The sequence below is a fragment of the Lactuca serriola genome, chromosome 9 (genome assembly GCF_051521515.1).
Source record: "Lactuca serriola cultivar US96UC23 chromosome 9, Lser_US96UC23_V15, whole genome shotgun sequence".
Classification (NCBI taxonomy): domain Eukaryota; kingdom Viridiplantae; phylum Streptophyta; class Magnoliopsida; order Asterales; family Asteraceae; genus Lactuca; species Lactuca serriola.
In genome coordinates, this window is record NC_136416.1 from 100,692,033 (window position 1) to 100,705,250 (window position 13,218).

Here is a 13,218-nt window from a genome sequence, read left to right on the forward strand (position 1 = left end):
CTGATAAGAGGATAGAATGATTTGATTGGAATATGTTGGTTAGATTTTCCATTGTCTGGATGTTTCTTGCTTTGTGCTTTGTGGGACACTTAGTAATGTGAGCTAGCTATTAAGTGAATATACTAAGTCACATGTGGCACAAACTGGATAATCTCAGAGTGATAGAATTAACCCTATTGCACAACTCTTGTCTGAGTCCAACCGTTCTAGGGTTGAGTATTTTACTCGAAGGATTATCAGATCTCTGTTGCATGTGGCTATATTCATGAGGTAGCCAGTTGACATTACCGGGAATCTTTCAGCAGCTGAGGACTGGATGGGTACGGAAACCTAGGGAAGCCTAGGAAATGATTTAGTGGACTTGGTTGCGTTGTTAGCGAGAATTTAGTGTATCAATTCAAGAAGGTGACTTGGAGGATTCGAGATGATTCTTGAGGAAAGTATGGATAGGTATGGAGGTAGTATTGGGCCCGTACTACTGAAAGCACATGATCCATACTCGAATCGGGGAGGGTCCTGGAGAATCCAGGAAGCCTGTGGGATAAGGATTCTTGGGTATATTCGAGTCTATTGAATGTCAGTTCGGTATAGTGTAGAACACACAAGAATGGGATTCAGATTCTGGTTCCGGCTCAGGAGCACGACATGGGCCAGTCGATGCGCGATCGCAAAAGTTCATCTCATCAGAGATTACTCCTAGAGATTTGGGAATGGATCTCGGTGGTCTTTCGTTCAGCCAAGGAAGGGACTTTGGGAGCTCTCGGTAGTCGTCTCAGGGCCTTTCGGGCCAGATTTAACGCGGGGAAATTAGCGGCTCATCCGGAGCCCAAAGCCTGCAGATCCTTAGAATCCTTCAGGAAGGAGGATCCTATTTTTAGTTCCTGTCATCAGGATTGGAAGGGAGTTTTGCACCATGATCTTAGGACAGTTGGAGTATCTCTGGAGAAGGTGATCAGCATTCCTCCAGATATTGCGGGTATGCCATCTTTTACTGCTGCTAGGTGGATGTCGGGAATCTGTATCGCTTGGGAATTGTAAGTGAGTTTGGATAAGTCAGATCTCGGGTTGGTTCTTTGCTATTGTATGGGTTATCAAAGGATTGATATATGCCATTCTGCATGTCAAAAAGTCCTTGATGAACCTACAGAGGGACGTATCTTGCGGAGTGGGACCCGCGTGTACCATTACCATTTCAGATTCTTATAGGGATCTGTGCAGGAGTATCATTTGGAGGATATTTGGGCAGGGTCAGAGCGATAGTTCTCCAGTAAAGTCGGAATTCAGTGGTCCCATCATTGTTCAGGTATGGTCGACAATTGTCTATGGAAGAACTTCGGAGTTCAAGGCACTACCGTTGCTAGGAAAGGACTGGTAGCATGAAGATGGTGGTGTTAGTTACGGGTGTTAGATGCATGGGTGTTTGGTCATTGGATGTTCGAGAAAATTAAATTTCTCGCATGGCTTGTGTTTGGTTAGAGTTCAGTGGTGCTGCGAGAGTGGAAGTGAGAACGAGGATTCGTCAGCCAGGGTGAAGATTGAGGTTTCCCATTGTCGGCATGGGAGATGGATTGAAGTGTCAGACTGGACCAGATTTCAAGGGTACTCTTCAAGATTTCATAGGATGGGTGATCTTAAGGTTTGACTGGTAATTGGTCATTAGCATTGGTAAGCACAAGTTGTCAACAACAGATTATTAGGAAGCAAAAAGGATTGGAAATCCTTCAATTCTCATGTACCGTGAAGACTTAGTTGAATCTAAGTGGGGGAGAATTGATTAGGTATTTATGGAGCAGAAATAAGTGTGAAACTAGTATGAGTTTCACATCCCTATAAGGGAGGAAGGCAGTCGAGGGGTCGTCTTGATCGAGGATTGGGTGAGTTGGGAGTTGAGAAAATGTTCCAACATTTGGTTTATGCTTTTCCATGGCATCGGATAGCAGGTTTTAGGAACCAGGTTATAACTCGAGTTAGGACTCAAATTTAGTTGAGTGTTAGGTCGAGTGCGTGTTTGACCGGTATGGGGAGTGTTGTAAGTTTTCGGGTGTAGCCGTAGCATTCACAAGGTTGGCAGATAGTGCTAGGTTATTGTAAGTCTGCGGGTGTAGCTGTAGCATTCACGAGGTTGGCAGATAGTGCTAGAGTGTTGTAAGTCTGCGGGTGTAATTGTAGAATTCACGAGGTTGGCAGATAGTGTTAGAGTGTTATAAGTATGCGGGTGTAGCCATAGCATTTACGAGGTTGGCAGATAGTGCTAGAGTGTTGTAAGTCTGTGGGCATAGCCGTAGCATTCACGAGGTTGACAGATAGTGCTAGAGTGTTGTAAGTCTACGGGTATAGCCATAGCATTCACGATGTTGGTAGATAGTGCTAGAGTGTTGTAAGTCTATGGGTGTAGCCATAGCATTCACGAGGTAGGTAGATACTGCTAGAGTGTTGTAAGACTGCGGGTGTAGTCGTCGCATTCACTAGGTTGGTAGATAGCAAGAGCGCATTGTTAGGACGCGAAAGGAATAGTAGTACCCACCAGCTTGGGTGTAGCAGTGAGGGTGTGGAAAATCCACAGATTGGTTTATGGATTTCCCCAGAGGGATTAGACCTGGTGGAGCCAGTGATAAGACTATAGGAATGTCACTACAGTTATGAGATCAAGGAAGCAATGGACTGCTTAAGGTCGTTTGTGATATAAGGCTACCATTGGTCATGTAGCAATCACTTTTAGCCTTGGATTTGATGATGTATGGATTCGATGTGTGGAATAGTTGGTTGGAGACCTGCAACGCATACTTTGGAAAGCAACCATGCGACAACATGCTGTTTCGGGCAGTTTCAGCGTTTGGGCAGTATTAGTGTTTGTGTTTTAGGTTGCAGGTACAGAAGAAATATTTGGTTGATTGGGAAGTGACAAGTCACTTACAGTAGGATTAAATAATCTCAGAGTATTCGATTTGATCCTTTTGTGCAGCTCTCATCTGAGTCTAACCGTTGCAGGGATGGATCTTCCACTCGAAGGATTATTTGAGCCTTCTGTCAAGAATAAGTGCGCTATTGTGGTCTATGGACAGTGATTTTGTTCTAATGGTAAAATCGAGATAATCAAGGCAGAAAGTGTACATTTGTTCGATCACTAGAGAAAGATTAAGCTTGGTAAAGCTCAACATGGGTGGTCTGCCAGGGAGTCAGACCATCTCGAGACTACAAGTTTCATACTGAGTAGATGTGATCATGTTTCAAGGGATTCGTTTATTTTCCGGTTTTAGAACCCTGCGACAGATGATTTATATTGCCTTCGAAAGGCTAGGTTATGCTCGAGATTGTGGCCATATCATTCAAGTTGTCTGGCATATAAAGGATGGTAAGGAATGATTTCAAGGACGAGATCTAATTTAAGTGGAGGAGAGTTGTAACACCCCGTTTATTAAATAAATAAATAGACAAGATAACGAATGAATAGTATCCCTAAAATCAATAATTATATAACAAGATGTTGATTTCGACGTGATAATTGTCATAATTTAGAAGTTGGGGGTTAAAAGTGTAAGTTCCATATTGGTTTTGTAAATATTTTTGAAGGCAGAGACTACTTGGTAAATTATTGGGACTTAATTTGAAGAGTTTTGGAAGCTAAGGGGATGAATGGTAACATATGGACTTCATTTGAGAATAATTGGTAAAGGAGGGGTTGTTTGGTAACTGATGGACTCATTATGAAAAGAATTATGGGAGCAAGGGTTTAAAAGGTAAATTAAGGACTTAGTTTGAAAGAAGAAGGAGAATGAGGGACTAGAAGTGCCATTATGGCAAAAAGTTTAAATGGGACGGGGGTATATAACCATCACCACCCGTCTAACCCTAACCCAAGCAAACTGCAGCCGCCACCTCCTTCTTCACTTCCGGTGGCCACCACCACCATAGGAGCCCTCCTCAGCCATCGTTTGCATCATCGAGTCCAACAACCTCCATTTCCGCCTGCTACCTCGTTGACGAACGTCCACTATTCTCTTTCTTCTCCTGTTTCAGCCACCTCCATGTAGATCCCTCATCTGCCACATGTTACTTCACCGATCGGACGTTGACTGCCACATCTCCGGTTACAGTAATGTCGCGAGTAGCCAGATGATTCGCTAAACCATTGGTCCCTCACAAGTTTTTGTTCCGTCGACTATCGTTTTAAGTCCCGCCGCCGCCGTTAGCCACCGTTGTGGCCGCTAGGGCTGCTTCTGCTGTCAGCATGCACCACCAGGTGGGTGGTTGCGTCCAGATCTCCGAGAAAGGACGTGTAGGTGTGGATTGTGTAGTCATTCCTTCGTTGGTGTGGCTGCTTGACCGGGAACCAAAGAGAAACCATTGTGAGGTGGTGGCTGCCATCGCAAAACCGTCGTTCTCGCCGCCATAAGCCACCAAGTGGGTGGCTGGGGTGTATTCCACAAATCTGAAGTGTGTGTGTGTTTTGTGTGGCTGGAAAACAAAGAAATCCACCACCACTACTGTGAGGTGGTGGTTGCCGCCATGTACCACCGTCGGCCACCACTAGGGTGGTTGTGTGTGTGTTTATCTTAGGATGTGTGTGTGTTATTTGGGATTTGCATTGTAAAATTGTAATCGTGTCGGAATAATCAAAAGAAAAACTCGTAATAATCAAAAGAAAAACTCATAACCACCATCGTGAGGTGGTGGCTGCCGCCACCAGCTGTCGTGTTGGGTGGCGGTGTGCTTTGTTTGTGTTTAGATTTGGTATGCTTGGACAAAAATGCGCTAGAACCATAATCACCACCGTGAGGTGGTAGCCACCATCGTTAGCCGCCGTTGACCACCACTACCCAAGGTGGTAGTGGGTGGTGCCCGACTAATGAAACCCTAGTGGGCCTAATGAAACCTTAAAGGATCTAAGGACTTAGCTTTTGGGCCTATTGGGTTGTGATTGGGTTGGAAACCCTAATTTTGGATTATATGGGTTATTGCTTGTTGGGACTCGCATTTTGGATGAACAAATTGGGATTATGTATTAAGCCCGACCACAATATATGATTTACCTAGTAGATTGATGGACTTAATGGATTAAGTCCTTAATGGGTTAAGTGAGAAACACTTAACCCTAATCGTCATTTAATGTGAAACCCTAATTCCAAGAACAATCATATGGACTAAGAATTTATTGATGGACTTTAGGGTAAGGCCCATGTGAGGGTTTGGGCCCAATCTGGAAAATTAGGCCATAGATGGGTCATAATTGGGCCTTGAAGACTATGAGATGTTGGACCATTGGAATACCAATGTTGGACTAGAATAAATGGTTAGACCTTAGTGTAAGACCATATAAAGTTTTAGGCCCAATTTGGAAAATTGGGCCATATGTTGGGCTTTGATTTATAAGTTTGACTTTTAGGCCTTTGGATTGGACCTTGAGCTTGAATCAAGCTAAGATGGGGGTAAAGTAGTCTTTTAACCCCAAGCATGGACTTATGGTTATGTGTTGGAACCCAATTATTAATTGGGTATTGTTTTGATGTTGACCAGTTCGGGAATCTGTCATCTATCAGTTCCGGTTTTCGTCTGTGGGACTTCAGCAGTGCAAGGTGGGTTACCTTGCAGTAGAAGTGGGTCTAAGTCCAAAATACCGGCCGACTAGTAGGAGATGTTTGTTAGAATATTGTCTTTGTGATGATTGTCGGGTTTGCCACTATCTGATATGCTTTATGTGCTAGGATGCTCTGTTATATATATTAGTAGTAGTAGGGGTGAAATAGTCCTCGGATATGGGTTGAAAGATACTGAAGGGGTAGTCAGAACCCATACATGCCTAACAGTATGTTATGTTATGTTATTATGTGGTAGTGGTAGGAGGTGAAATAGTCTCGGGTTACCGGTTGAAAGATACCGAAGGGGAGGCCATCTCCCGGATACCGGTTAAAAGATACCGAAGGGGTAGGTCGGGCACCCAGATATGCCTGGCAGTATATTTAGGTATTTTATGCTATGTTATTATGTGGTAGTGATAGGGGTGAAATAGTCCCCAGATACCGGGTGAAAGATACCGAAGGGGTAGTCCAGCACCCGAATATGTTTGGTAGTATGTGTGTTGTATGGTATATGGTATGGTGGGGGAACTCACTAAGCTTCGTGCTTACGGTTTATAGTTTTGGTTTCAGGTACTTCGTTTTCAAAGGAAAGGAGCCGGTTCGATTGCAGCGCATCACACTACGATTTTCGCACATGAGATCTTTGGGATTACACTCTGATATTATTTTGCAATAACTTGTTTGATTATTGACACTTTGGTTTTGACATGGGATATTACTACGAATGTTTTTATACTGTTGGTTTTATGAATTGTTAAACTAAAAACGAAATTTTTTGTCTTGAATTTTGGGATGTTACACTTGCCGCACTTATAGCAGCCCGATAACCCTAATCTACAAACTCCCTCATGCGTCTTGCCGCCTTTCCCATAGTGTCTCCGATCCTCTTGGCCCTTCAACCTAGAGTCGGATCCCGTGGATTACTTCCCCGAAACCCCAGTCACCTGCCCAGTCTCCGCCTTCCTCTTCCGGATGTGCTCTATATCAATCTCTCTCTCTCTCTCTCTCTCTCTCTCTCTCTCTCTCTCTCTCTCTCTCGTGCGCACGCGCAATGGCTATCATATCCTCCAAAGTCGAGGATGCTGAGTAGCTACCATGTTTCTGCATGTCAGCTCTCAACATATCGTAGTATTGGGTCTTCATCATCTCCTCATCACCCGTGTACTGAGGCGCCAGTAAGGCCCTCTCCCTGAACTTGTCGGTAATCTCCGCCACTGACCCAGTCGTCTCCTTGAATCTGGCTAGCTGCTGAATATACACGGTTGGCGCAAACTCCGCCCTAAACCTGGTCACAAGTCCGACCAAGTTATATCCTCAATGGATGGGGCTCCCAAAGAATCAATGACTGTCTCCCACCAGTCTCTAGCTCTGTCTCTCAAACAACCCGCAACATACCGGACCTTCGACCCCTCAGGGCATAAGCTCGTCAGCTATGTAGACTCAATGTCTGCAATCCATCTCCTGGCCACAAGCGGTCCTTCACCCCGTGAAAGTATGGCGCACCACATCCCCTAAAGTCCTTGAAGGAGAGTGTGCGCGTCCCTGACTGGCTAGACGCCATGTCACTCCGGAATGCCCTGAGGTGATCCTCCATCAGCTCAATGATCCCTTCCTTAATCAACCCAGAAATCACCGGGGTCACCTCAATGATGCCTCTAGTAATCTCGTATGCGATGAACTCGTGTAATCCGTCATCATCTGCCTCAGAACCTGCACCCGAACCTGAACCTGATCCTGATCTAGACCATGAACCTCCTGCTCTGTGACATGTCACCACCATTCTGAAACAAAACACATAATCATCAGGGTCATACATAATATCGAGAGGTATCACACACTCTAAAAGTTCCCTGGTTCTATCTCAGCCTTCCTTGAATCGAGTACGGATCCTCTGCTTTCAGTAGTATAGGCCCATATTACCTTCCACATCTATCCATACTTTCCTCAATGATTGCCTTGACTTCACCAGGTCCCTTTCACTACTACTGCGTGTTGTACTTATCTTATCCAAGGCTTACCCTAGGGTAACCCCCAATCCACTCTCTGCCATCAGTTGAATAAGAAGTCCCTACTACCTCCCCCTAACTAGCTCACGAATACCATTACATATTACTAAGACCAGATAATTCTTCGAATGAGAGGTCCTGCCTTACAACAGTTGAACTAAGACAAGAGCTGCGAAATAGGGCTAGACCTAACCTTATGAAATTATTTAGTCCTTATAATATGTAACTTAATGTATTCATTTACTAGTTAGTTAAAGATACCTAGAACTCTTAAAAGCACAAAGCAAGCAACACCCCGACATTGAGTAACCCAAACCAAGCATATCCTAATCAGGCTATCATATCACTGACTAGTCAGTACTATCATACAACTCAATAAGCACAAAAAATAGGCACATAAGGCATCTTCCTAAATCCTTATCCCTAATCTAGCATGCAGTTCTCATACTCATACAGTAGGCATATAAGGCATCCTTCCTAGATCCTTAGCCCTAATCTAGCATGCAGTTCTCATAACCATATCATATATCATAGCAAACATGTATGGGTATCTTGGGGAAAACTTACTTGAGCTCGGCCGATTGCACACATCACACACCTTGTTATTTCTCCAAACTCTTAACTTTAATTTTTCAAAAAATTATTTTTCTTGTAAAAATCTTTCAAACCCTCAATTTAAGTCTAGACACCCCCGAAGGTGTGTCCGAATCCCTCAAACCAAGGCTCTGATACCAACTTTTAACATCTGAAAATTCAAGACCAAAAATTTCATTTTTAGTTTAGTAATTCATAAAACAGATTATTGAAAACATCATGAAGTTATCTCATATCATAAAAACCCATAAGTCATATGTCTCAAAACACGTCATAATATAATAATGACAGAGTACAAAATCCCAAGAACATCATAGTGCAGAAAATCGTGGTGTGATACGCTGCTATCGTGTTGGCTCCTTTCCCTTCGAAGAAGAATGACCTGAAACAAAAACTGAAAACCGTAAGCACAACGCTTAGTGAGTTCCCCCATCATACCACATACCATACAATAAACATATTGTCTAACATGTCTGGGTACTGGCCTACCCATTCGGTCTTTTTCAACCGGTAACTTGCCTAACATATTAGGGTGCTGGCTTACCCCTTCGGTCTCTTTCAACAGGTAACTTGCCTAGCATATCAGGGTGCTAGCCTACCGCTTTAGACTCTTTTAACAGGTAACTTGCCCAGCATATCAGGGTGCTGGCCTACCCATTCGGCCCTTTCGACCGGTACCTTGCTGATATTAGCATATTTAGTTCATATTAAGTATCGATTTTTTATCATTTATTAGCTAATTTATTGCATTTCATGGAAAAAAGGTACTTAAAAGTGTTTGAATTATGTTATCAGTCCAAAAGTGAAGCTCGGAAGCAAAAGGAAGCAGGAGAAGCGGTTGGGAGCTCGGGAATTGAACAAAGAAGAAAACCACCAAAAACAACACCTACTCGGCGAGTAGGGTAGTCTACTCGGCGAGTCCGAGCAAATATTCGAGAAGATAAAGACTTAAATACCCAGAGACTTATCGCATACGGGGATTGAGAGATGGACTCGACGAGTCGGCACCTGACTCGACAAGTCGTTTCGGAAATATAAAGATAACTTCTCATATCGACAAAGGGGAATTCTGAAACCCTTCTGGAGAGATTAGCTGCGATTGAAGAGCCAGAAGAACCCTAGAGAACGGAGATACAACCTAGAATCCAATTCCGAAGGAGATTTGAGGCAAATTTCATCATTCTACTTAATCTTTTGTTTTCCATTATGGCTAGACAATTAGAATTCGTTTATTTGTTGTTATTTACTTCAATCATGAGCTAAAACTCTTAAACTTCTGTTTGGGGATACAAAATTGAGACTATGGTTTGATTATTGGTAGGATTAATTCAATGTTGGTGATTTTTGTTAGTTTTAGTTTGCTAAAGAACCTTGTGTGTGAATGATAATTAATTTTCTGTTAATAGGAAGGTAATTAAATAGTATGAACATCTTTTAATTATCAACCTCATATGTTTATGTGACCACTTTATCATATGTCTAGGATTAATGAACATGAAACTAGAATTAATAAGAAAATTAGGTAAATTCATGTGTGAGCTTATGTGATGACCATCAACAAGAAGTTAACTAAAGGAACAATTTAGACAACTGATCACTGTTTGAGTTAGTTTATTCACTAAGGATTAGTGTAGTGAACGCGAATCTAATCACTTGAATCGGTAACCAACAAAAGAGTTAATCCATTGCACTATTACCATAAAATAAACCATAGGATCAATTGAGTTGAACTAAACAGAAGTTCCTTCCCATTATTGAATCTAGTTAATTCTTTGCTTTTCTAGCTTTTAGATTTAGTGATAGTTAGTAAGTTTCTAGTCTTGTAAAACTAGAGAAAACCCCTACTTAATAATTAATTTAGATAGAATTAGTTTTTAGTTTTAATTTACTGTTCCCTGTGTTTGATACCCTACTTATTTAGCTATACCACAATTGATAGGTCCACTACCTTTGTGTGTTTATTTAATAATTAAAATTATGTTTAAAACTAGTTGGTTTCACACACATCAAGTTTTGGGCGCCGTTGCCAGGGAACGGTTCTAAAATTAACATTAAATTCTATTTTTATCGATCCTTTGTGTAAGATTTATCTTACACAGAGTTAATTCTTAGGCAATTTAGTAATTAGTATAAGTTTTAATAAAAATCCGTTTTTAAAAGTAATTATAAATTTTTTCTGTTTTTGCCTTCAACTCACCGAGTGCACTCGTGCCGACTCGGCGAGTTCATCGCTGATTCACAGTTTTGATTTGTATTTATTTTTTGTTCTTTTTACGCGTTTTTTTTGTCTTGTTTACAGTTGTTTCATGACCCGAGGATCTGATACACCTCTGGTCCCTCCTCTCGAAGACCCGGAATCCGCATTAAGGAGGAGCAAAGGAAAAGCCGTTGGAGAATCCGCTTCTTCAAAGAATTCGCCACTAAAGAACCTCAAGTCCGTTTTCAGCAAGAAGAGGAGCAACAAATCAGGAGCATCCAGTGCCTCTTTGACAATCGAAGACCCAATTAAAGAAGACACCGAGTACGAGATCGAGGAAGAAGAAGAATCCACATACGAGCACGAATCCGATTTTGAAGACGATTTAGCTATCACTATGGCTAATATCGATGAAGTCCCCATGGGGGAATGGAAGAAGAGGATGCGCAATGACACTGGCCCGGGACTTGTGCATCCCGCAATTCCTGCTACCGCTACTTTCGAGCTAAAGGGTCATATTCTCACTCAACTCAAGGAGATTCCTTTTTATGGAAAAGACCACGAAGACGCCTACAAGCACTTGGATGAAATAAATGATGTGGCTGATTACTTCAATGTAACAAATGTGCCACGCGAGACCCAGCTACTTCGTATGCTTCCAGTCACATTCAAAGGAGCTGCAAAGGATTGACTCAAGTCACTTCCTCCCGGATCGGTCACCACATGGGCCAAGATGAAAGAAGAGTTCATAGACCACTTTTGCCCGACTTCCAAAATAGCTAAGTTGAAGAAAGCCATTGCCAACCTCGAGCAACAACCCGGGGAGTCTCTTTATGAAGCTTGGGAAAGGTACAAAGGTCTTCTTAGAAATTGCCCACACCATGACCTCAATAGCCAAAAAGAGGTCTCCATCTTCTATGATGCAATCAATGTCACCACAAGGCAATTGCTCGATTCACAAGGCCCGCTCACGAAGAAGGCACCCCCGGTAATCAAGGAGTTAATTGAAGAATTCTCTAAGCATTCTAGAGAATACCATAATCCAAGAAATGAAGTAAGTCGGGGGGTAGTGAACTCGGCAAATGATGGCATGGCGGCGGTGATAGCTAAGCTCGATAGTCTAGATAGAAGGATGACAAAAATGGATCAAACAATCCATGCTATTCGAGTTGGATGTGAGAATTGTAGAGGACCTCATCTCACGAAAGATTGTGATTTAGATGAAAATGGAAACAAGAAAGCTCAAGTGTTCTACTCAAGCGGCGATCGATACGACGAGAATTAGCGGAAACCGAAGAAGGAATGGATCCCGTATGAAGAATACAAGAAGGCTAAGGAGGAGAAATACAAGCAGAAAGAGAGGGGATTTTATCAAAAGGAAGAACTGGTTAGGGAAAAGAAAGTCGATTTAGAAGAAATGTTCACTAGATTCATAGCAGCGTCCGAAAAAAGGCACAATGATCATGATGTTGCAATACAAGAGACCAGAAATATGCTAAGGAATCAGTAAGCATCTATTCTCAATATTGAGAAACAGTTAGGACAACTGGCACATCAAGTGAACGAGAGAAGACCGGGTCAACTTCCAAGTAACACCGAAAATAATCTGAGAAGGGAGAATTTGAACGCGGTGACTTCCAACTATGAAGAAATTCTCACACCTACACAAAAGATCTCCAAAGTGAATACAGAAAAGGCAGAAGAATCAGCTCCAGCTAAACCCGACCAGACTCGCCGAGTCCCTTTAATGGACTCAACGAGTCCATGCGCAGATGACAAAACTGTTAGGCCCTACAGTCCCCCTTTGCCATTCCCAGTCAGAGCCATGCCTGGTGAAAAAGTTAGAGCGTATAAGGCTTTCATGGAGCATGTTCGAGCCCTTCAAGTCAACATTCCATTTGTGGAAACAATGCTTCAAACACCCAAGTACTTTAACTTGTTAAAGGGTCTTTTTACTGCTAGAAAAGATTTAGCTGAAGTCGCGGAGATAGTATTAAGTGAGCTACCAGAAAAGAAGGGCGGTACGGGAAGCATCATAATTCCTTGCCAATTTGGAAATGTACTCGCAACTCAAGCGTTGACCGATTTGGGTGCAAGTATCAACTTAATGCCCTTTTCTTTCTTCAAGAAGCTGAATTTACCGTAACCAAGACCAGTTAACATGAAGATCCATTTGGCAGACAAGACGACAATTCATCCAAAAGGCGTTTGTGAAGATCTCCTCATTAAGGTCGATAATTTTATTTTTCCTGTAAACTTTGTGGTACTTGATATGGAAAAAGACCCCGAAATTCCAATTATTTTAGGGAGATCATTTCTGAACACCACATGTGCATTAATTGATGTATGTGAATCCACACTAACGTTGAGGGTAGGAGACGAGTCAACGGTGTTTAAAGCTTTACCAGAGATCAAGCAAGAAGAAGAAGGAAAAGAAGAGATCTCATTCATTGATTGGGATGATGAGATACTACAAAAAGAACTTGTACTTTTGCAAGAAGAAGATCCAAGCAAGTTATTGCTACCCTCTGGAGGTAATGAAGACTTTGACAAAGACTTGGAGGAGATAGAAAAGTTGCTGAAAGGATCCGACTCGGAAAACACAGTGGGAAGTGTGGAATATGATCCGACTCACCGAGTCGCTTTCCCAGACTCGACGAGTCCAGTCGAAATTACCAGCAACTTGGACGATTTTGATCTGCTTGTTACCAGCTCCCGACATGTTCGGGGCATGAAGATTTTCCCTCATTCTTTAGAAGAACAAGCAGCAAAAGGAGAAGTGGATGGTGAATTTCAACACGTTCATGTAGCATGCCTTGATAAGATTATGCAAGAAGAAGAAGAT

The 13,218-nt window shown here is 42.4% G+C and overlaps 1 non-coding gene across 1 annotated transcript; it reads right to left on the minus strand.

Annotated features, from left to right (window-relative positions):
- Positions 1-11,154: 11,154 nt before the first annotated feature.
- LOC145077318 (small nucleolar RNA R71) lies at positions 11,155-11,261 on the minus strand. The gene has a single exon (XR_013693100.1). It is a non-coding gene; the product is annotated as a small nucleolar RNA R71 (small nucleolar RNA).
- Between the last annotated feature and the right edge of the window lie 1,957 nt (positions 11,262-13,218).